Genomic DNA, 22513 nt, shown 5'->3' on the forward strand with positions numbered 1-22513 from the left:
GTTAAATTATCATCTGTGGGTAAGAGATATTTATACATTATTCACATTTATAGTACACCTTATAAATATGACATATTTCATTATAAGTATATAAATTCACAGTAACACAAATAAAATAATGTTGGCCAGGTGCGGTGACTCACACTTGTAATGCCAGCACTTTGGGAGGCCAAGGTAGTTAGGTCACCTGAGGACAGGAGTTTGAGACAAGCCTGACCAATATTATGAAATCCCATCTCTACTAAAAATACAAAAAATTAGCCGAGCATGGTGGCTTGCACCTGTAGTCCCAACAACTCGGGAGGCCGAGACAGGAGAAATGCTTGAACCCAGGAGGCAGAGGTTGCGGTGACCCGAGATCGCACCACTGCACTACAGCCTGGGAGACAGAACGAGATTCTGTCTCTAATAATAATATTAATAATAATAATAATAATAATAATGATGATGTTATGAATTACTATTATACATTATATCATTGTATTAGTCTGTTCTTATGCTACTGATAAAGACATACCCAAGACTGGGTAATTTATAAAGGAAAGAGGTTTAATGGACTCACAGTTCCACAAGGCTGGGGAGGCCTCACAATCATGGTGGAAGGTGCATGAGGAACAGTCACATCTTACATGGCAGCAGGCAAGAGAGCATGTGCAGAGAAATTTCCCTTTATAAAACCATCAGATCTTGTGAGACTTATTCACTATCATGATAACAGCACAGGAAAGACCCATCCCCATGATTCAATTACATCCTAACGATCCCTCCCATGGCACGTGAGCATTATGAGAGCTACACTTTAAGATGAGATTTGGGTAGGAACACAGTTAAACTGTATTCATCCTTAATATTCATAGTCCTTTATTATATCAGCTTGATTTTCTTCCATGTTTTTGTCTCAAAAGTTGTATAGTTTCTCGCTAGTTTTGTGTATTCACTTGTGTAAATCACAACTATTTTTTTTTTAATTATACTTTAAATTCTGGGATACATGTGCAGAATATGTGGGTTTGTTACATAGGTATACATGTGCCATGGTGGTTTGCTGCACCCATCAACCTGTCATCTACATTAGGTATTTCTCCTAATGCTATCTCTCCCCTATCCTCCCACCCTGACAAGCCCTGTTTTGTGATGTTCCCCTCCCTGTGTCCATGCATTCTAATTGTTCAACTCCCACTTATGAGTGAGAACATGCGGTGTTTACTTTTCTGTTCCTGTGTTAGTTTCCTGAGAACTATAATTTCCAGCTTCATCCATGTCCCTGCAAAGGACATCCTTTTATATGGCTGCATAGTATTCCACAGTGTATATGTGCCACATTTTCTTTATCCAGTCTGTCATTGATGGACATTTGGGTTGGTTCCAAATCTTTGCTATTGTGAACAGTGCTGCAATAAACATACATGTGCATGTATCTTTATAGTAGATTGATTTGTAATCCTTTGAGTATGTAATCATAGTAATGGGATTGCTGAATCAAATGGTATTTCTGTATTTCTGTTTCTAGATCCTTGAAGAATCGTCACACTGTCTTCTACAACGGTTGAACTAATTTACACTCCCACCAACAGTGTAAAAGCATTCCTGTTGCTATTTTTATAATCCTTTATTTATGACTTAGTTGTTTATCATTTCAATATCATAGTGGTTGCACTAGACATTAGAGTATGTTTCCTTAAATTATTACACTGTAGTTTGTGTTAATATTATTCTACATAATATATATATTTTTTTTTTTTTTTTTGAGACGGAGTCTCGCTCTGTCGCCCAGGCTGGAGTGCAGTGGCGCGATCTCGGCTCACTGCAAGCTCCGCCTCCCGGGTTCACGCCATTCTCCTGCCTCAGCCTCCCGAGTAGCTGGGACTACAGGCGCCCACAACCGCGCCCGGCTAATTTTTTGTATTTTTAGTAGAGACGGGGTTTCACCGTGTTAGCCAGGATGGTCTCGATCTCCTGACCTTGTGATCCGCCCGCCTCGGCCTCCCAAAGTGCTGGGATTACAGGCGTGAGCCACCGTGCCCGGCTACATAATATATTTTTAACTTCAGATGAAATATGAAAAATTTCCAATAGTATACTTCCATTCTTCTATTTTTGTATTTTGTGTTATCATTATTATGAATTACATCTATACACATATAAATCATAGAATAATGTTACAATTTTTGTTTTAAAGTCATATGTTCTTTAAAAATATGAGAAGAAAAATAAGCAGTCATATTTATCCTCCTATTTTTCATTTTCTGTTCTTCATTACTTCCTGAAGTCTTGAATTTCCAACTTTTGTCATTGCATTTCAGGTTAAGGATGATATGTTTTCCTAGTGCAGATCTAGCGATGATAAATTCTTTTAGTCTTTCTTTAACTAAAATTTTCTTTAGTTTGTTTTCATTTTTGATGACTACTTCAAGTATGTATAAAATTATGAGATAACAAATTTCTTCTGCTCCAACTTTGAAATAAATTTATGAGAGGAAAAGAATCATTCCAATAATTCCTTCTAGTAAAACTCAATAGGATTGATGCATTTAATTTCTATTAAAGCACTTACTAAGTTTTTGTTTGTTTACATTCCCTATCTACTCCCTTTGTATCCTCTTTTAAAGCCAGTTTGATCAAGATTTAACCAGGAATTCATTTGAAAACTCTCCTTTCAGTCACTAATGATGTCCACATTGTAAAACCATTTGGCAAATTTACTACTCATCTTCCTTGACTTCTTAGCAGAATTTGAAACCATTGCCCTTTTTGTCCCCCAATATATACCTTCATACACTTCTGGAACACTCTGCTATGCTTGTCTGTTTCCTACTTCACTAGCTGTTTTTTTATTTATTTATTTATTTATTTTTGAGACGGAGTCTCGCTCTGCCGCCCAGGCTGGAGTGAGTGGTGCGATCTCGGCTCACTGCAAGCTCCGCCTCCCGGGTTCACACCATTCTCCTGCCTCAGCCTCCTGAGTAGCTGGGACCACAGGCTCCGGCCGTCAAGCCCGGCTAATTTTTTGCATTTTTAGTAGAGACGGGGTTTCACGGTGTTAGCCAGGGTGGTCTCGATCTCCTGACCTCAGGTGATCCGCCCACCTCGGCCTCCCAAAATTCTGGGATTACAGGCGTGAGCCACCCTGCCCGGCCGATTTACGACTTTTTAAAAAATCCTCCTTGTCTTTCTCCTTGTGAATGGAAATGTCTATAACTTGTGTCCTATGCCTGTCTTATCAGTGCACTTTGGGAGCAGATAATTTGGGAGCCACCGCGCCAGGCCCATTAGCTCCTGCTTTTAACTCACTGTTGGTGATCTTCCACTTCCTCCTACTGTTACTTTTGCAAGGAGTGTTTTGTTGTTGTTGTTGTTGTTGTTGGCTTGGCGGGTGACAGTCCAATGGCTGCAACCAAGGAGCATTTAACAAAGAAAATTTATTACTTGGAACAAGTAAACACGACAGCTGGAATAAATCCCCACATCAATGCCTTCCTGAACAAAGGTGAACACTGGCCTTTTATTAGGTTTGCTAGCTGAGTCGTTGTACCTAGAGGTGGGATCAAGGCAGCGCAGGTGCCGTCATCAATCGTTCTTCTATATAAGCCACAGGTGTGGATAATAGTGACCAAGCTCTTCCCTGGGTGGGGCTTTTAGTATGGTAATGAGAGCTTGCCAAAGTTCATCTTCAATTCAGGCATCTTTGGATCCAACTAGTTTTTATTTTATTTATTCAAGGCTGAGCTTCTTCCTGTAACTTTTCTGAAACATCAAGAAGGGAGATGCAACAGTTACAAGTGGGTACCTTTTCATTCTGTGTCCTAGAAAAACTCTGGACCGGGGGTTGCACTACTTTTAACTCTGTTGCAAAATGTCGCACCTCATCCTCTTTCTAACATTGGAGTGACTAGGATCTAATGTTTGGTTCTCTTTTCTCTCTGTACTGACTGTAGTCACTCCTTAGATTACCTCAACATACGTATATATTTTTCTTATCACTCTTGTTTCCATAGTTTCTAGAATACGGTATAAGGAGCAGAATTCTTGCTTGTATTAGTTTTCTATTTCTGCATAAAAAATTAACAACATATTTACTGACTTAAAATGACACCCATTTATTATCTCACAGTTTTCAGAGGTTAGAAGCCCAGGCATGACTTGATTGGGTTCTCTCCTTAGGGTCTCACAAAGCAGAAGTGAAGAGAAGAACAGAGAGATATTCTTATCGAGAGGGTTACCTGGGAAATTATCCTCTTCTGTTGGCAGAATTTATTTTTTCATGGTTATAGAAGTCAGGATGTCTTGTTCCTTCAAGCTCAGTATAATTGTGACTCCTTTTGTGTGTTTTACTTATTGAGTTAAGCCCACTAATAATTATCTTACTTTTACTTAACGAAGATTCAATGGATTTGGAACCTTAATTGCGTTTGTGTAATCACTTCTCTTTTCCCGTATTCCGTTGGCTAGAATAGCCACAGATTCTACCTACACTCAAAGAGGAACATAACACCAGGGAACAGAAATTATAGGGTCATCTTAAATTCTGACTACAATATTGCTTGATAAATATTTGTTGAAGAGTGAATGAATTAAGACAAAAGAAAGGCAGATTCTATGCTATAACAGGCCTGTATATTACACTACTGATTCTCTGGTTTATCTTGTAGCCTTAGCAAGTATTTAAAAAGTATTAAGTAGCAAAGAAAATATCAAAATCAGATTCATATTTTGGAACATTAGTTTAACAGCAATTCTGTGACTGTTGGTAGAAAGTTTGCATATTTTGAGCCAACATTGTCCGGTGATTTAAGAGAACATGTTAAAACATTAAGTAGGAAGAAAATAATGAAACAAATATAAAAAATATTTAGTGAAAAAAAAATATTGATGATCAGCTAAATGTGGAGATGAAGACGACAAAAGCCTTCACAGATACTTTCTGGTAGCATTAACAATTAAAAGAATGTTGATGTTTTCTCAGAAATGAAAATATTAAGCAAAGTTGAGTCCAAGGGTAAGGAACCTAAAAAGTTCTCCAAAAAATTTTAAATACTGTCATAGCACTAAGTATTGTATTTTTTTCTCAATACTGTCATAGAACTAAAACCCAAACTTGTTTATCACATAGTATTGACAAAAAAGAATACAATAGTATATACTCTTACTTTTCTGGCTACCGCACTTGGCATAAATATTTTTATATTCATTCCTGTTGTTGTACGTAGTTCACGCCCTTAAAATTGAATAGTATTAAATTTTACAAATTCTCCACAATTTATCATTCACCCTTTGACCATTTTTAAGTTTTTGATTGACAAATAAGGCTGTAATATTAATATTCACAGTCTTTTCTATTTCCATTTTACCAGCATTGCATATCTTTTGTAAAACTTATTCTCAGCCAATACATATTATTTAATGTTATTATTAATAGCATTACATTTTTATTCAATATTTTAATGTTAATTTCTGATGTCTAGAAATGTACTTGATTTTTGTGCATTGATATTGTATCCTCTAATGTTGCTAAATTTAGTAGTGAATTCTAATCTTTCTTTCTCCGTAGGTTTTTTAAAATCGTCAATCCTGTCATTTGTAAAAAAGTTTTTATTTTCCTGTCAAATTTGTATTACTTGTTTCTTTTCGTTTTCGTTTTCTCTATTGTATTGGTTCAGTTCTTAAGTGGAATATTGAAGAGGAGTGATCAGAATGAACATATTTGCCTTCTTTTGCATCTTAGTAGAAAACCTTTCATCCTATTACCGTTAATTATGATGTTAGCTGGAAGTTTCCCATATAATCCTTTATTAGGGCTTGTCCATGTGTATTCAGTATTTAGCTACAAGTGAGAACATGTGGTATTTGGTTTTCTGTGTGTGTGTTAGTTTACTTAAGATAATGGCCACCAACTACATTCATATTGCTGCAAAGGACATGATCTTGTTATTTTTATGACTGCATAGTATTCCATTGTGTGTATGTATCACATTTTCTTTTTACAGTTCTCAGTTGATGGGCATCTAAGTTGTTTTTATTTCTGTGCTATTGTAAATAGTGCTATCATGAACATGTGTGTGCATATATCTTTATGGTGGAATGATTTCTATTCCTTAGGGTATAAACCCAATAATGGGATTGCTGGATTAAATGGTAGTTCTATTTTAAGTCCTTTGAGAAATCTTCAACCTGATTTGCAACATGTCTGAACTAATTCATGTTCTCATCAACAGTGTATAAGCATTCACTTTTCTGTAAAAACTCACCAGCATCTGTTATTATTTGACTTTATAGCAATAGCCGTTGTAACTGGTGGTACAATATAGTATCTCAATGTGGTTTTTATTTGCATTTCCCTAATGATTGGTGATATTGAGCATTTTTTCATATGTTTATTGGCTACATGGAGTCTTTTGGGAAGTGTTGCTTAATGTTCTTTCCCCATTTTTAAATGGGATTATTTGCTTTCCCTGGCTGGTTTCAGTTCCATATAGATTCTAGATATTAGACCTTTGTCAGATGTAAGTTTGTAAATATTTTCTGTCATGACTTTAAATATGTCATACCACTTTCTCCTGGCCTGTAAGGTTTCCACTAAGAAGTCTGCTACCAGATATATTGTAGCTCAATTGTATGTTAGTTGTATTCTTTTCTCTTGTAGCTTTTAGGATCCTTTATTTATTCTTGATCCTTGAGAGTTTTATTAGCCAGTGCTATGAGGTAGTCTTCTTTGAGTTAAATTTGTCTGGTATTCTAAAACTTGCTCGTAGTTGGATATTGATATATTTTTCTAGGTTTGGGAAGTTCTCTGTTATTATCCCTTTGACTAAACTTTCTCCTACCACCTCTTTCTCTACCTCCACTTTAAGGCCAATAACTCTTAGATTTGCCTCCTTTGTGTATTTTCAGATAATCTGCTCACTAATTCTTTCTTTTCCTTGAACGATTCTGTTATTAAAAGACTGGTGTGTTCTTCAGAATGTCAGTTGCAATCTTTAACTCCAGAATGTCCGCTTGATTCTTTTTAATTATATCAATCTCTTGTTAAGTTTATCTGATAGAATTGTAAATTCCTTCTCTGTGTTATTCCCAATTTCTATGAGTTCCCTCAAAATAGCTATTTTGAATTATCTTTCTGAACGGTCACATATCTCTGTCTCTTGAGGATGGGTCCTTGGTGCCTGATTTTGTTTGGTGAAGTCATGATATTTTTGTGCCTTTTAAGTGAGGCATTTAGCCTGTTTACATTCAAGGTTAATGTTGGTATGTGCAAGTTTGATTCTGTCATCATGTTGTTAAGCTGGTTGTTATGTAGACTTGACTGTGTATTGCTTTATAGTGTCCATGTCTATGTATCTGAGTGTGTTTTTGAGGTGGCTAGCAATGGTCTTTTGATTTCATGTTTAGCACTCCCTTAGGGACCTCTTGCAAGGCAGATCTGGGCCGGGCGTGGTGGCTCAAGCCTGTAATCCCAGCACTTTGGGAGGCCGAGGCGGGCGGATCACGAGGTCAGGAGATCGAGACCATCCTGGCTAACACGGTGAAACCCCGTCTCTACTAAAAATACAAAAAACTAGCCGGGCGCGGTGGCGGGCGCCTGTAGTCCCAGCTACTCGGGAGGCTGAGGCAGGAGAATGGCGTAAACCCGGGAGGCGGAGCTTGCAGTGAGCTGAGATCTGGCCACTGCACTCCAGCCTGGGTGACAGAGCAAGACTCCGTCTCAAAAAAAAAAAAAAAAAAAAAAAAAAAAAAAGGCAGATCTGATGGTAAATAATTTTCTCAGCAGTTACTTCTCTGAAAAGGATTTTATTTCTCTTCCACTAATGAAACTGTTTGGCTGGATATGAAATTCATAGTTGACTTTGTTTTTCTTTAGTGGTACCAAATATAGGCCCCCAATCTCTCCTGGCTTGTAGGGTTTCTGCTGAAAGGTCCACTGTTAGCTTGATGGGGTTCCCTTTATAGATGTCCTGCTCTTTCTCTCCAGCTACCTTTAATATTTTTTTCTTTCATTTTGACCTTGGATAATCTAATGACTATGTGTTTTGGGGATGACCATCTTGTGTTGTTTCTCACAGAGATTCTATAAATTTCCTGAATTTGCATGTCAATTTCTCTAGCAAGGTTCAGGAAATTTTTGTAGACAGTATCCTCAAATTTGTTTTCCAAGTTGCTTTCTCCTTTTTCCTCTCTTTCAGTGACACCGATTACTCACAACATTTGGTCTCTTCACATAATCTCATATTTCTCAGAAGTGTTGTTCTTTTTTAATATTTTTTCTTTATTTTTATCTGATTGAGTTAATTCAAAGAACTGGTCCTTGAGCTCTGAGACGCTTTCCTTAGCTTGTTCTATTCTGCGGTTAATACTTCCAATTGTGTTATGACATTCTGCTAGTTTTTCAGCTCTATCAGCTCAGTTTGGTTCTTTTCTTAAATGGCTATTTCATGTTTCATCTCTTGAATCATTTTAATCGATTTTTCAGATTTCTTGCAACAGTCTTCAAATTTCTCCTGAATCTCAATGATCTTCCTTGCCATCCAGATTCTGAATTCTGCCTGTCATTTCAGCTGTTTTATTTCAGTTCAGAACCATTACTGGGGAGCTGGAGTGATCATTTGCAGGTAAGGACACACTCTGGCTTTTAGGGTTGCCAGAATTATTGTACTAGTTCTCTCTCATCTGTGTGGGCTTATGTTTCTTTAACTGTAGTGTAATTTGAGCATAGCCAGCTGGCTTCACTTCTGTATCTTTTCAGAGGACTAAGACTTTATGTGGGGGTCTTTATTTGTGGATGAATTCTTGTCCTTGATTTCACAAGGGAGTATATTGTAAAATATTTTGGTTTTGAAGTTTAGGCTGTGATCCATGGGCTGCATGGTACTTAAGCACAATGACTGGTAGGTAGGCTTTTACTCAGCACATGGCTCCTCTGTATTTCCTCATGTTTGCAGCCATGCTTCCTCTCAGTGCTATGAGAATTTGGCCCACTCAAGTGCTGGCCACAGATCTCAACTTGGCACTTTCAGACTTTGTATCACAGCCCTGCAGCGAGCTTATGCTTTTTGTTCTTTTCCCACCTTGGGGTCAGAATGTGCAGAGCCTTTGGCTATGACAATGGTAGAAGGCCTTTCACTTGTCTCTTGGGGATTCACCCCAGAGGAACACAGAGACACTGCCAATTGCAACATTCAGCCTGGAATGGAGCAACTACTTAGTGGGCTCAAGGCCAGGGGCCCTGCCTGGTGAAGAACAAAGCATGCAGGGGGCTAATGGGGAAGACAGTCTGGCCTCTTCTCTGTGGGGCTGCTGCAGTGTACTAGAGGTACAAGTAAAGTACTCAGGCTCTTTGCTCCTTCCCTAGCCTGGCAGCAGTAAGGGCAGGTACTGCTGCAGTGGCAGTGGCAGAGGGGTTGTCAGTCGCTTCTCCAATGCTGCCTCAGAGAAACACAAAACTGCTATCCAGCGAAATGTTCAGCCATGGGCGCAGTGGTATCACTGCAAGCCTGAGCTGGGGACCTACCAAGTGAAGAACAGGACATTGGGGTCTCACAGGGAAGAGAGACTGGTCTCTTCTCCATAAAGCGGCTGTGACATGCTGGAGGCATGAGTAAAGTAGACAAGTTTTTTGTTCCTTCCCCAGTCTAAGGGCACCAAGGGCTATACTGCTGCAGCAGCAGCAATGGCAGAGGAGTTGTCAGTTGCCTCTTGAAGCACCACCTCAGAGAAACACAAAGCCACCGCCAATGAGGATGTTCAGCCTAGCGTGGAGGAGCAGCACTGTGGCCCAAACTGGGGCCCCTGCCTTGAGAAGAGTAAGAATGAGGGCTCACAGGGAAGGGATCCTGGGCTTCTCTCTGTGTAGTGGTTGTGGTGCACTGGAGGTGACAGCAAAGTGATCGAGGCCTTTATTCCTCCCCCAGCAGGAAGGTAGCAAAGGTGGTACTGTTGCAGTAGCAACAGCAAAGACCCTGTAGATTGTCTCTAGAATTTTCTCCCCAAAGTAATGCAAAGCTGCTATAGACTGATGTGCTCAGGCAAGGGCAGGTCCACTGTGCTGGGGGACCAGGTCAGAAGGCCCTGCCCAGGGAGGAGTAGCAGGGGCATAAACCCATGTGGAAAACAGTCTGGCTACTTTTCTTTAAGGCAGCTGCTGTGTGCTGGAAGCAGGTGACAGTTCTTAGGCTCTTTGCTTCCTCCTGAGCCTGAGGGGAGTAGAGGAAAGGGCTGCAGCAATGGTAAAAATAGTGGGACTATCAGTAACCTGTGGAAGCGTTGTGCCAGAGAAATGCAGGGCGGGCACTGTCCTGAGTGCTTAGATGGTGGTTGGGTGGCTGTGCTAGAGTCCCAGGGCTGTGGACTGTGCTTGGTAAGGTGTAATGGAGGTGAGACCTGCAGTCCATCTACTCCTCAGCACTGTGGATGTGGCTTCTATCTTGGGGGACTATAAGAGAGCCTTGCCTCCCTTATTGGCAGAGCTATGACACCTGGAATCATGGATCTCAGGAGTCCAAGGTCCTTGGGGCTTCACATGGGCCTAAGCAATGCTCTGCCTAGACTCCACAAGATCTCCGTGTCAGTGTTCAGACCCAGGGCAAGGAGGCTGGGGGGATCTTCAGTGCCCATGATTTCCAAGGTCTATGGCAGAAATTTGGGCACCCAGAGATCTCACTCAACCAACTGTTTCTCTGCCATTGGGAACTTCCCTTGGCTCTACACCAATCCTGGATTGGCAACTGTCCAGTCTTGCTTTCTGTGAGTTACATTGCTTCCTTGATGAATCCCAATGTGTCTTCTGGATGATCCAGTTGAAGAGCTCCTGTTTACTGGCCACTCTCTCTTCTCTGTGAGAGCAGCACATACCAGCTACTTCTAGTCAACCATCTTGGCCAGTCCCTCAATTATTTTATTTTTTTTCCTGAAACTTTTGCTTTCTCTCCTTCAGGGCTACTAATTATAGGCATATGGAGCTGTTTGATAATTTTTCAAAACTTGTTAGTGATTTTTCATTTTTTAACATTTTTTTCTCTGTGTTTTTATGGATTATTTTCTTGCTATGTCTTCAAGTTTCTTTATATTTTCTTCTGCAATGTCTAATCTGTTCTTAAACCATCAATATATTTTTTTATTTCACATGCAGTTTTCATCACTTGATTTTTAATTTTGTTTTTTTTATCTTTTATAATTCTGTTCATATTTTTGAACATATAGATTGCAGTCATACTTACTGTGTTGTTATTTTTCTTGTCAGCACCTTCCAATATTTGTGCCAGCTATGGATCAGTTTCAATTGATTGACTTTCTCTCTCATTATGGGGTGTATTTTCCTTCATCTTTGAATATATGATACCTTTGGACTGTATTCCAGACATTGTGAATTTTACATAATTGTGTACTGGACATACTTGTTTTCTTATAAATAATTTGAACCTTGTTCTGCGTTGCAGTTAACTGGAAACAGTTTAATCACTGAAGGTATTACTTTTAAGATTTGTTAGGTGAGACAATAGTAGCGTTTAGTCTAAAGCAAGCTTGTCTAACCCACAGTCCGTGGGCCACATGTGGCTCAGGATAGCTTTATATGCAGCCCAACACAATTTTTAAACTTCCTTAAAACATTATGAGTTTTTCTGAAAAAATTTTTTTAGATCATCATTTATCGTTAGTGTGAGTGTATTTTATGTGTGGTCCAAGACAATTCTTATTCTTCCAATATGGCCCAGGGAAGCCAAAAGACAGGACACCCCTGGTCTAAATCTAACTACTTCTCACTACTGAGGCAATACCATTATTATTATGTAACCAATGCCCCGTGAGTTATGAGGTCTAATATGGTGGGTGGGTACAGGTGCTATTTTTTGCTCTGGGTGAGTGCCAAATACAATTTTCTGTAATAATTTTTGCATATTATCTTTCACTGCCTCAGATAGTTTCTTCACAGGCCCTGATTAATATCATGCCTCATACTTGTCAGAGATGCTCTGTAGATCAAAATTCTATCATCTGTCAATTAATCATCCATCTATTATCTACCTACTTATCTATAGCTATAATCTATCTTCATCTATCTCCTATCTATCACCTCCTCTTTGGTATCCTGTGAACTCTAGATGCCTTGTCCTCCTTAGACTTTTGGTGCCTTCTCTTCATTTCCAGAAGGCCTCTAAGGGCTGCCTGCTTTCCCCTCCCAGCAACAGTCAATGTACCTTTCCTTAGGCAGTAATCTGGGGTAATGGTAGTACCCAGCATGTTTGTTTTTTGTTCCTCAGGAATCACTGGCTTTTGTTGACTGATTTCCAATGCCATACATCGTGTTTCATGTATATATTCCAGGTTTATTTAATTTGATTGTTTAATGCAGGAGGGTAGATCTCATCACAATCATTTCTTCTTGTTCACAAACAGAAATCCTAATATGGTAACCTTAACCAACTACATATTCTTGATTTTGAGATGCTGCTATGTCCTCATTGTATAATGTAGTATACCTGAGGATTCCAAAACCAGTTGTCTTTTTTGATTTTTAATTTTTACTAACACCATCTGTCACCTTCACCGGTAGTCTAAAAGTAGGCACTGAGCTAGGTGCTAGATTCCTTACTTTAGCTACAATATCAGTGTAATAATATTTGATATAGTCTCCCAGCAACCCTAATCACCACACTACAATGAGACCAGATTCCAATGAGTATTATTTGTCACACTATTTAGCAAATTCTGCAAAGTATTCTTGGCCTCCATATAACAATCTTAAATTTACAGTTAATAATAGTGATTTCATGAGATATTAATAGATGCTAGCTAGAACTGGAATATATTTGAATAGTAGCAATTTAGTAGCAATTTAGTGTATTATCTCACCAAACAGTGAAAACGCTGTCAGTAACCTCTGGAAGCTTTGTGCCAGAGAAATGCAAGGGTGGGCACTGCATTTGAAGTATTGAAGTATCATTTATATATTTGTGAATAAAGAAGAAATTCATATTCTGTGGCTTTCAAACTATCTTTCTGCTCTGAGACACTGAATCATGATGATCATGTGGTTGCAGTTTTCAGTCAGATAATAATAGAGAACTTCAAACTTAGAGCAGGTGAGTAATCAGTAGGAGGTGTAAGGGGAGCCATTATTTTTCAGAATCAGAGATTTACTTGGACAATAGCATGCATTTTGTAAGGGCATATCTCCATCTAGTCTACTTCATTGCCGTTAAATGCAGAAAAGAATTTGGAGTCAAATTAGAACCTTTGAAAACATATTTATGGCAAATGTATCTCCAGCAGCAACATTTAGGAGTGTTTGGGTAAACCAAGTTACAAGTTAGGGACGAGAGTCTATCAGGAACCATTAGGAGCCTGGTAATAAATGATCTCAGTACCAATCCTGGCCAATTCCAACTAATACTCATATCATTACAAAATGGCAAGTTGTATTTATCTGCATTTCAATATTTCTGCTTTACCTACATGAAAATCTGTTTCATTAATTTAGGACCCCAGAAACAAGTTAAATAGAAAATCTAACATAAATTTATGATTAAATAATATGAATCATTTTAAACATTCTTGAAAATATATGTGTGACTTGAAGATAATGTTTCATTTTGAATCATAAACAACTCCCCATGAAGGAATGTAGCAAAGAATTGATCCATTGTTGTTTATTATAATAGACAATATGCCACTTCTGCTTCTGGACACTAAAATCAGTGTGGCCACTTTGCCTAGACTAATGCATAGTGTGACTGACGGTGCTATAACCTGAGTAGTACTGTTACTCACACTATGCTATTACTGTGGTGCTATACTCTTACTGCTTTCAATATGATGATGTTAAATAGTACATGATAAGCATTTAGCACAGAGTCTGCCTCACAGAACTGTGCTTATAAATATTAGATACTGCATTATTATTTCTAATATTTTCCCTTAAAACATCAAATCTTTTTTTTTCCTGTGACTCTTTTCTACTTCAGCAATAAAAGTTCACATTTCTTTTATAGATGTGTTGCAAAGGTCAAAGTCACCATATTCTGTATGCAAATGTTTGGGTCACATTTAAACTGTTTATGTCCATTAGACGATATCAAATTATTTAAATATTTTCTGCCAAAACACCAATTAGTTGCAACTGTCTTTCTAAGTAACATATATAAAGAATCACTAGTTTTTCTTTAAAAAGCAATTTTATATTTTAGATTTTATTTAAGTGCATGCTGTAGGAAAGGCTGGAGTAAATTGAAAAACAGACATTTTTCTGATAAAATTCCTTGGCACTGCTATGGGATTTGCTGGTCTGTTTGTTTCCCTAATAGCTGTTGTACTCCACTGCTTCAGTCTTTGCCTAGCCATTCTCTCAGATGATCCTGTACGTAGCAGCTAATACTGGAGCCACAGCAGATGGAGGAAAAAGCAGAGCACCAGAAGATAGTCAGTGAAGAGATGTAGAGGACCAAAGGTGCGCAATTAGCAAACGGTGTATCTGACAATGAAAACTTAAAAGAAATGTTTCAATAAATGCAAAATTTCAAGTCATGATGAGAAAGAAGAATAGGTTTTTTCACTCATAAAGATGTATCTGCAATAGCAGTCACAGAAATAGTTAAGATAAAAGAAATAATTAGAAAACGTCACTTAATTCATGTTAGGATATAATGGAACAATTCTCCTAGGGCTAGAATTACACTCTGGGAGTGAGTTAAGCACACTGGGATGCTGCATTAGTTCCAGCACGCTAATGTGCCATCCCAAATCATCAGAGTCTGTCTCCCTGGTAGGAAATCATACCCTAGGAGAATCTGACTGATTACACTTAGACATAGTAATTACAATATTTAAAGAAAAAAGATCTCAGAAGCCTAATTTGTCATATGTGCATGACAAATTTGCCACATGTGCTGATATTGATTTTTGTCTTTCACAATATCTCTATTGTACATGACTTCGAATGACAAAATAACCATTTATTAGAAACCAAATCAATTGGGCAAAGAAACATCTTCTTTGGAACTTTTATTTAGATCATTCATACCAAAATAATTTGAGGATACAAACTTATGATTGCAATCAAGTGTGATCTGATATATCTATTCCACCTCGTTGTTAATAGTTGTACATGCTCATTGGAGAAGAAATTAAGAAAACAAGAACACTGGAAAGACAAGTAAAAATGGTTGCTATAAGACAAAGTTGAAAATGCCTTTAGTGTACAGAGCACAAGTAACTGTGCTAGCTATCCCACTTGCACAGAGTAAGTCAATATTGAGTTTTAAAATTAAAAAAATAAAAACAGCTGTGTAAAGAAGCCAAGAGTTTGTCTCTCCATCAATAAAATGTACATGTTTAAATCACTGAACCACTCCTTTCAATACATTGCACATAGTTTGTTAGAAATTTAAAATTTTGTATAAATATATTTTGTAATTTATTAATTTTACTAGTAACTAGAAGAATGACTAGTAAAATGCTATAATCACTATAAATAGTTTACAGATTTAATAAGAAATTAATATTTTATGTTTTATCTTCAAATATTTTTGGCTAGGATATATATTTGTACTAGGATTAAAAAGGTGTAGAAATAGTCACTCTCTTTTGACTTTATTGCATTTTGAAGTATTTATGTAAAGAACATGTCATCTTCATCATTATTTTACTACCATTAGTCAAATATCTATTTGTTATTAGACTTCAACATTTTGCTTTATGAATTTTATAAACACAGAGAGGTGTACTAGAGACACATCACACCATCTCATGAGAGGGCTTTTGTGCGCCTTTAGAATCCACATTGATAGCTTGACATCTGCCATTTTGGGATTACTTGCATCACAGAAATATGCAAACACTACAAATCAGAGGTGATTTATTTTCCTCCTGTTAAGAGGCATTGTTGTTCACTGTTTCCAAGACAACACTACAAACATACAGATATAAATCTGGACACACTCTTACTGTGGTAGAAATAATTCCCCTCTCTCCCATTGCTGGGAACTATGCTTATTTTACATCACATGACAAAATGGACTTTACAAATGCTATTAAGGTTAGAGATCTTAAAACAGGTAACTTATTTTAAATTATCTAGGTGACACAATCTAATTCCATGAGACTTTAAAAGCAGAGAACTTTCTCAGACTAGGAGTAGGTCTCACAAGACAGAGGGAGGTTGCAGAGAGATTTAAAGTGTGAGGAGTATTTGACCCATTCTGCTAGCCGTGAAGATGAATGGTGTCACAAGTTTGGTCTTGCGGGAGGCCTGGAGAAGCTGTGAATGATCCCCTGCCAGAAAGGAGACATTAGACCTGTGCCTGTATAGAACGTGCATGGGCCTGGAAACGGAGTCTCCCCCAAACCCTCTTGATAAGAGCCGCAGTTGCTGATAGCTCGATTTTAGCCAGTGAGAACTGGAGCACAGAAACCAGCTAAGACCCATGAACATCCACCTTAAAAATTGTAAGATAAGAAATTCATCTTATTTTAAAATGCTAAGTTGGTGATTTACTGTGACAGCAAGAAAAAATAAATATACTTTACGTAGATCATGATCTTACCAAATTCAAATACTTAAAAAATGTGAAAAATTGAATAATCTGTAAATCATCTTTGCTCATGACCTACGCTTTTATTCTCTATTTTTTTCCAACTTAGGATTCACAGTCCTAAGCAAGCATGAAACATAGTCTTGACAACTTTCTGAAATATACTTTATTATATGGAAAAACATTAAATGGATAAAAATCATTTTCTTAAAAGAGAAAAAAAAAGTTCAGTTAATGAAATTACCACAAATATGATTCCCTGCTTTTTAAAGTTACTAAACTTTGTGTCTTAATCATTATTTTAAATAACTAAATTCTGTTTCAAAAACTTGTTAACATTGCTTCCAAAATCAGACCTAAGCAGGTATTACTCTAATTATTACCCACTTAATATTAGTTAAGACAGAGTTTTAGAAATGCCCACTATGGAGAATCTCTGAATCTATATAGAAATAGAATAATGTTAAGAGATTAAGAATTGTTACTACTGTAAAGATATGTTAATAAAATGCATGCTAAGTTAGCATTATTAAGTACAGAGCAAGGCTTTTATAGCTAATATTTGGAAACGATTGATAATAAATGATAAAACATTTGAAAGAATGTTGTATTTTAATTAAATGATATAGAAACCTAATTTGATTTAGACATCTAACTTCCTAGAAGATAGATCAAAAGAAGCAATTTTTAGAATCATTCATAATTAGAAAATAATGGCAATGATTATATATTCACAAATATAAAAACCATTGTAAAAATGCTTTTAATTCTTCAGAATACTCTCTTATATAGATGACAAATGCAATTAGCCTATTTACTCTGTTAGGAGGCAATAGTCATTCAATGGGAAGGAATTTGTTAAATAAATAATTTTACAATAATGTAAATGCTCAAAACATAAGAGGATTTATGGCATTTTAAATTAAATGTGAGTCTTCTATTAACTTAAGAAATAACATTTTCTTTATTTGCATGTTGGAGGAACAGAGATGAAGAAGCAAACATATATTTGACCATAAAACTAGTTAGCACATTAATAACATATATACTTGCATTTTCTTCACTTCACTTCACTACATTTATCATATATAAGATTTAATGATTTCTTATGAATGATAAAATACATTTTATATTGATTCTAGGTATTTTATTTGGAATATGTGTGATTTCAAATTATATGGGTTTATTCTTTTTTAAAAGAGCTATTTGGGATAATTATCCTTAAATTATAAATTACAAGAACAAATAACTACAAACCACAGACTTTAATGCATTAAAATTGGATCATTTTTAGAATTGCATAGCATGTATATGATTACCCGTCCATTAAACAGAATGATACCAACACCATAATTTTTATAATTTCTAGTCTTCAGTTTCTATATGCTTCTAATTTACCTGTAGGTTTCTGATTCATAATAACACATTTTCCATTAGGATGAACTGCATTTAAAAGTATGTGAATGATATTTAAAATCCTATTCTGAAACGTTTCATAGATTGTTAAAGCCATGCTTTTAATATGTTTATAAACCACAGTCCCCACAGTTCTCTTCTTCCGTGACAAGACCAAAGAACCTAGATGATGCTAATCTAGAAGGACATTCACAGCTCATGAAAGAATCATCACTGCTAATCAAATCAGAGAGAAACCCACCACTCTGCACCACTGGAGACATTTCATGTCCTGAATATTTCATACGATGGGGGCTGTAGCTGAAGCAGAAATTCTCAACAGCTTCAGGTTGCGTGCAAATATTTACTTAAACATTCCAGCACAGTCCAACTGGTGTGCAGCAACAGCACCGGTGAGCCTGGAGTGATCTTTATAAATTATGGTAATTACATGTGACATGATTCTTGCTAGGTCACAGGAGCTTGCCTTGGTCTTTCCTGCTTTGCCAGCAATTCCCCTACTTGCATGATTAAGTGTGCGGGGTGCCACAGGAAACCAGATGCAAACACAATGACAAATGTCTGTTTTGACTGCTTAAAATTGAACCCAATTGTTGATTTGCAGAAACAACAAAACACAATCAAGGACTGACACCAAGCCCCTGAGTCAGGAGAATTGAAGGACTGGTGTAGGGGTAGGACTTGAAAGTCTTGGAAAAGGCTGTGTCGGTTTGTTAAAATTTGCATCACCAATTTTCATTACATTGACACACAGTGCCCTACAAAGAACACACAATTCTTTACATTTAAAGAACATTTTGGCATCTACCATCATATAGAATAAAAATGTCAACGATTCAAAGAAAACAAAATAATCATTTTTATTGTTTTCAAAGATGATTTTTGCAGTCTCCTGATGAGCACTAGGAATTTTTGGTGTAAATAAAGATTAAAATATCAAGAATTAAGTAAGAATGAGCTTAAGTAGGGAAATTGCTTAGTTAACTAATGTAGGACAGCTGTGAAAGTTTGATCATAACAAATTCATTTGCAGGAATACTGACCAACAAGTCTATACTTTATGGTTAAACTTTGACAGTGAACTGTACTTCTTGTTATCGTCTTATATTTCATTATTTTCTTTTTGAGACGATCATGGTTATTTCCTCTACTCTCAGATTATCCAGCTAAAGTTATCTACAAGTTTTTTTTTAATTGTTTACACACATTAAGTGCAGTTTCTCTTTCTTTTTTGGGGGGGAGCGGGTGGCGGGGCATGGAATTTCACTCTGTCACCAAGCTGGAGTGCAATGGCGTGATCTTGGCTCACTGCGACCTCCGCCTCCCAGGTTCAAGTGAATCTCCTGCCTAAGCCTCCCAAGTAGCTGGGACTACAGGCGCACAACACTATGCCCAACTAGTTTTCGTATTTTTAGTAGAGATGAGATTTCACCACGTTGGCTGGGATAGTCTCAATCTCTTGACTTTGTTATCTGCCCACCTTGACCTCCCAAAGTTCTAGGATTACAGACGTGAGCCACCGCGCCCTACCAAGTGGAGTTTCTTTTAACATTTATATACATCTTAATGTCTTGTAATTTAAGTGCTCTTTTTTGGAGTCCAGCCTTGAAATAGGCTTCCAAGTATTAGTTAGAAGAAGGGCTGATGAGTCAATGGTACAAAAGAAGAAAAATAGTATAGCAAATGGTTTACTGCCTTAAAAATCAGGGATATAACAATTAGGGCAAGATAACAAAGTGTTTGATACATAAGCAAAATTAAAATTATCTTTAATGTTGATACATATAAAATGCTCACAAATATATAAATGAAAACGTTAGTAATTCTCAATGCTGGCATTTATTCAGTTGATTAGAATGATAGTAGAAACTAGAGTGATAGCAATAACATTGAACTTAATTGGTGGAAAATTAAAATCAAGCTATCAAATTTATGATGTATGTAATAAGATAAGAATGGATTTCTAGATTAAAATAAACATTTTAGATATAGGTGAGAAATCTAATACTGAACTGACTTATTTCAATATCAGGTAGGAGTGAAAATACTGTGATTTTATAAATTAAAATTAGGCAAAATATTTCTTTATGACTTTATCAAGTATTTTGTAGCACAAAAGGCTTCTAATGAGAGCAACTATGTGTAATATATAACATTTAAGAAAATTTCATCTGTTGAAATGCCTCAGAGAGCTTCTAAGACAGTCAGAACTTGAAGAGTAAAGATCCGATAGAGGAAGAAAACTCAGGATTGCATCATTCCCTTTGAATTCAGAGAGCAGAGTTTGACGTTAGAAAGCATGGGTGCTGGCAGTCCTCTTCAGTTTATTTTTCTCACTATTGGGAAATGGAGGGTTTTACGGCCACTTCTTTGGGAAACAGTTGGTAAGCAGGTCTTAAATGATAAATCGACTCTAGAATTTTAATATCTCTAAGATGTTGTGTCCCTCTCTTTATAAACAGCTAGGAAACCTATGTCATTACACTGCCTTTGGCATAGACCAACTGTTGGTTCAGCTTGAACTCAGCCAACTACTGGAATAATCTTTGGCCCCTCAAGCTAAAATTTTAATCCAGGTTTTCTGCTACATGGGTCTATGTCAATATAATTAGCCTAATACACTTTAGTATTCCTTCTAGTCTGTTCACACTCCCTTACATTCCATTCTCACATGTATTGGCCATGTTCCTATAAACACAATTTGGCTGAAGTTCCTCAGTTCTTTTGAGATACACCGCACCTTTTCATAGATCATATTTTGTGACTCACCCTATGAGACTTGATGGACTTGAGTCTGGTTATAGTTCTAGAAGCAATGAAAATTGAAGGGTTAGGTTTTTATTAGGTTAAACAGTTCCTTGTGACACAGGATCCTTTCAGTGCCACTTTTCCAGCTGAAAATTATCACGTCCAGCAATACTCCTGTCTGGGCTTCTGCACTCGGCTTACACTACTTGCCTGGACCTCACACCTGCCATGGGTGAGCTGGTCATGAAGTGGCAAGGGGTGTGTTAGTGAGTGAGTATGGGGTCTGGCGATGGCACATAACCAGTGGCTTCCACCATGGGCACTGGTATCTGAATAAGAGGAACACAGTGGCATTCAAAAAACTTGGAGACACAAGAAGCTGCGGAGCCCCAGAAGGGTGTTACAGCATGTCACAGCTCTGGCACAGGACGTCCCGAGATCTGGGCCCCCAGGAAGTGTTATGGCTTGTGTTACACCTCATTCATTCCCAACATCCACACACTTCAGCGAGTGGCAGCATGTCCCAGTTTGTTCAGTCCTGTTGCCCCACTATGGCCCATGACTCCTGGGCTGGCCCGGCCCCACCACCACTTCCCGCTATGTGTAACAGCTGCCTGGCGCTTGCAGAGGGCAGGAGGACTACAGCATTACATCTCCTTTCACATCCATCATGCGGCAGGTCTCAGATTCTTGTCTGGCATCCAGGAAGAATGAAGTTACATGGACCACCAAAGAGTGATCAAGGTGGAGAAGAGTTTATTAAGCGACAGAACAACTCTCAGTGGAGAGAAACCCAACGTGGGTAGCCCTTACCCAAAGGCGGGTAGCCACAAAGTGTGACTGAATCTGGGGCTTTTACAGGCTCATAATGGGGTAGTGCATGCTGATGGGTCCAGGGCAGGCCTGGAAAAAGCATCATTTGATTGGCTAAAAAGGCATTGAGAAACTTTTCACTGAGGTCCTGGACTTTACATGGAACTGACAGCTCAGTTTTCAGACTTTAAACTGTACTTGAATTGAAGGTTGAGTTTCATCAGGGACCCACCCCTTTCTGCCTAAGAATTTGTCTGCCTCATACCACTTGCAAGGCAGCTACTTCAATGGAGGCTCCTATAGGTTCTACAGAGAAGGGGAAACTCAATTCCACAGATAGAAGAGAAGGTATACTTTTAATAGCAGAGGAGAATCAGCAAAAAAGTTTAGGGTTTCAAGGCCTCCAGTTTCATCTGGTTTTACCTATATATCCTCTCCCCAAGTTTTAGGGTCTTACTTCTTCCCAAAGTTTTAGCTCCTAAAATAAGAGACCCATGAAATTGAGAATTTGGTTTGCTTTGCAAGTCATCCAAGAACATGAATAAACTGAAAACTTGGTTCTCAAAATTCTTAAGCTATATGAGATAAATATTATATTGTTTTATTTTCTGGTTTTGGTTAGTTGTTTGTTTTTTTTTATATATAGTCATAGAAGCTTTCCAGTTTCTTACGCAAATGTTGAGCTTGCAATTAAAACAATGAACTGATTGTTTTTGCCTACATTCTCTAGCACACCTAGAGGTCAAAAAACTCCATTATATGTTAATTTTACTAAACAAAATTAGAGCACAAAATACTTGGTTATCCAGTGCCTTATATTTTGTATACATTTGATTACAGGGAACCAGAGGCAGTGATTTGAGTAACTTCTTTGCAGCCACATTCTGAAGATTACCAATGGCCCTTTTCCCATTGAAAACCTCATTACAATGCCTTTAAAAAAATCACATGAGAGAACTAATTTCCTACAACTCAGGGCCCATTCCTTAAGCTTCTTTTTATCTGAAACCATTTCTAGT

Source organism: Macaca thibetana, chromosome 2 (genome assembly GCF_024542745.1).
Source record: "Macaca thibetana thibetana isolate TM-01 chromosome 2, ASM2454274v1, whole genome shotgun sequence".
NCBI lineage: Eukaryota > Metazoa > Chordata > Mammalia > Primates > Cercopithecidae > Macaca > Macaca thibetana.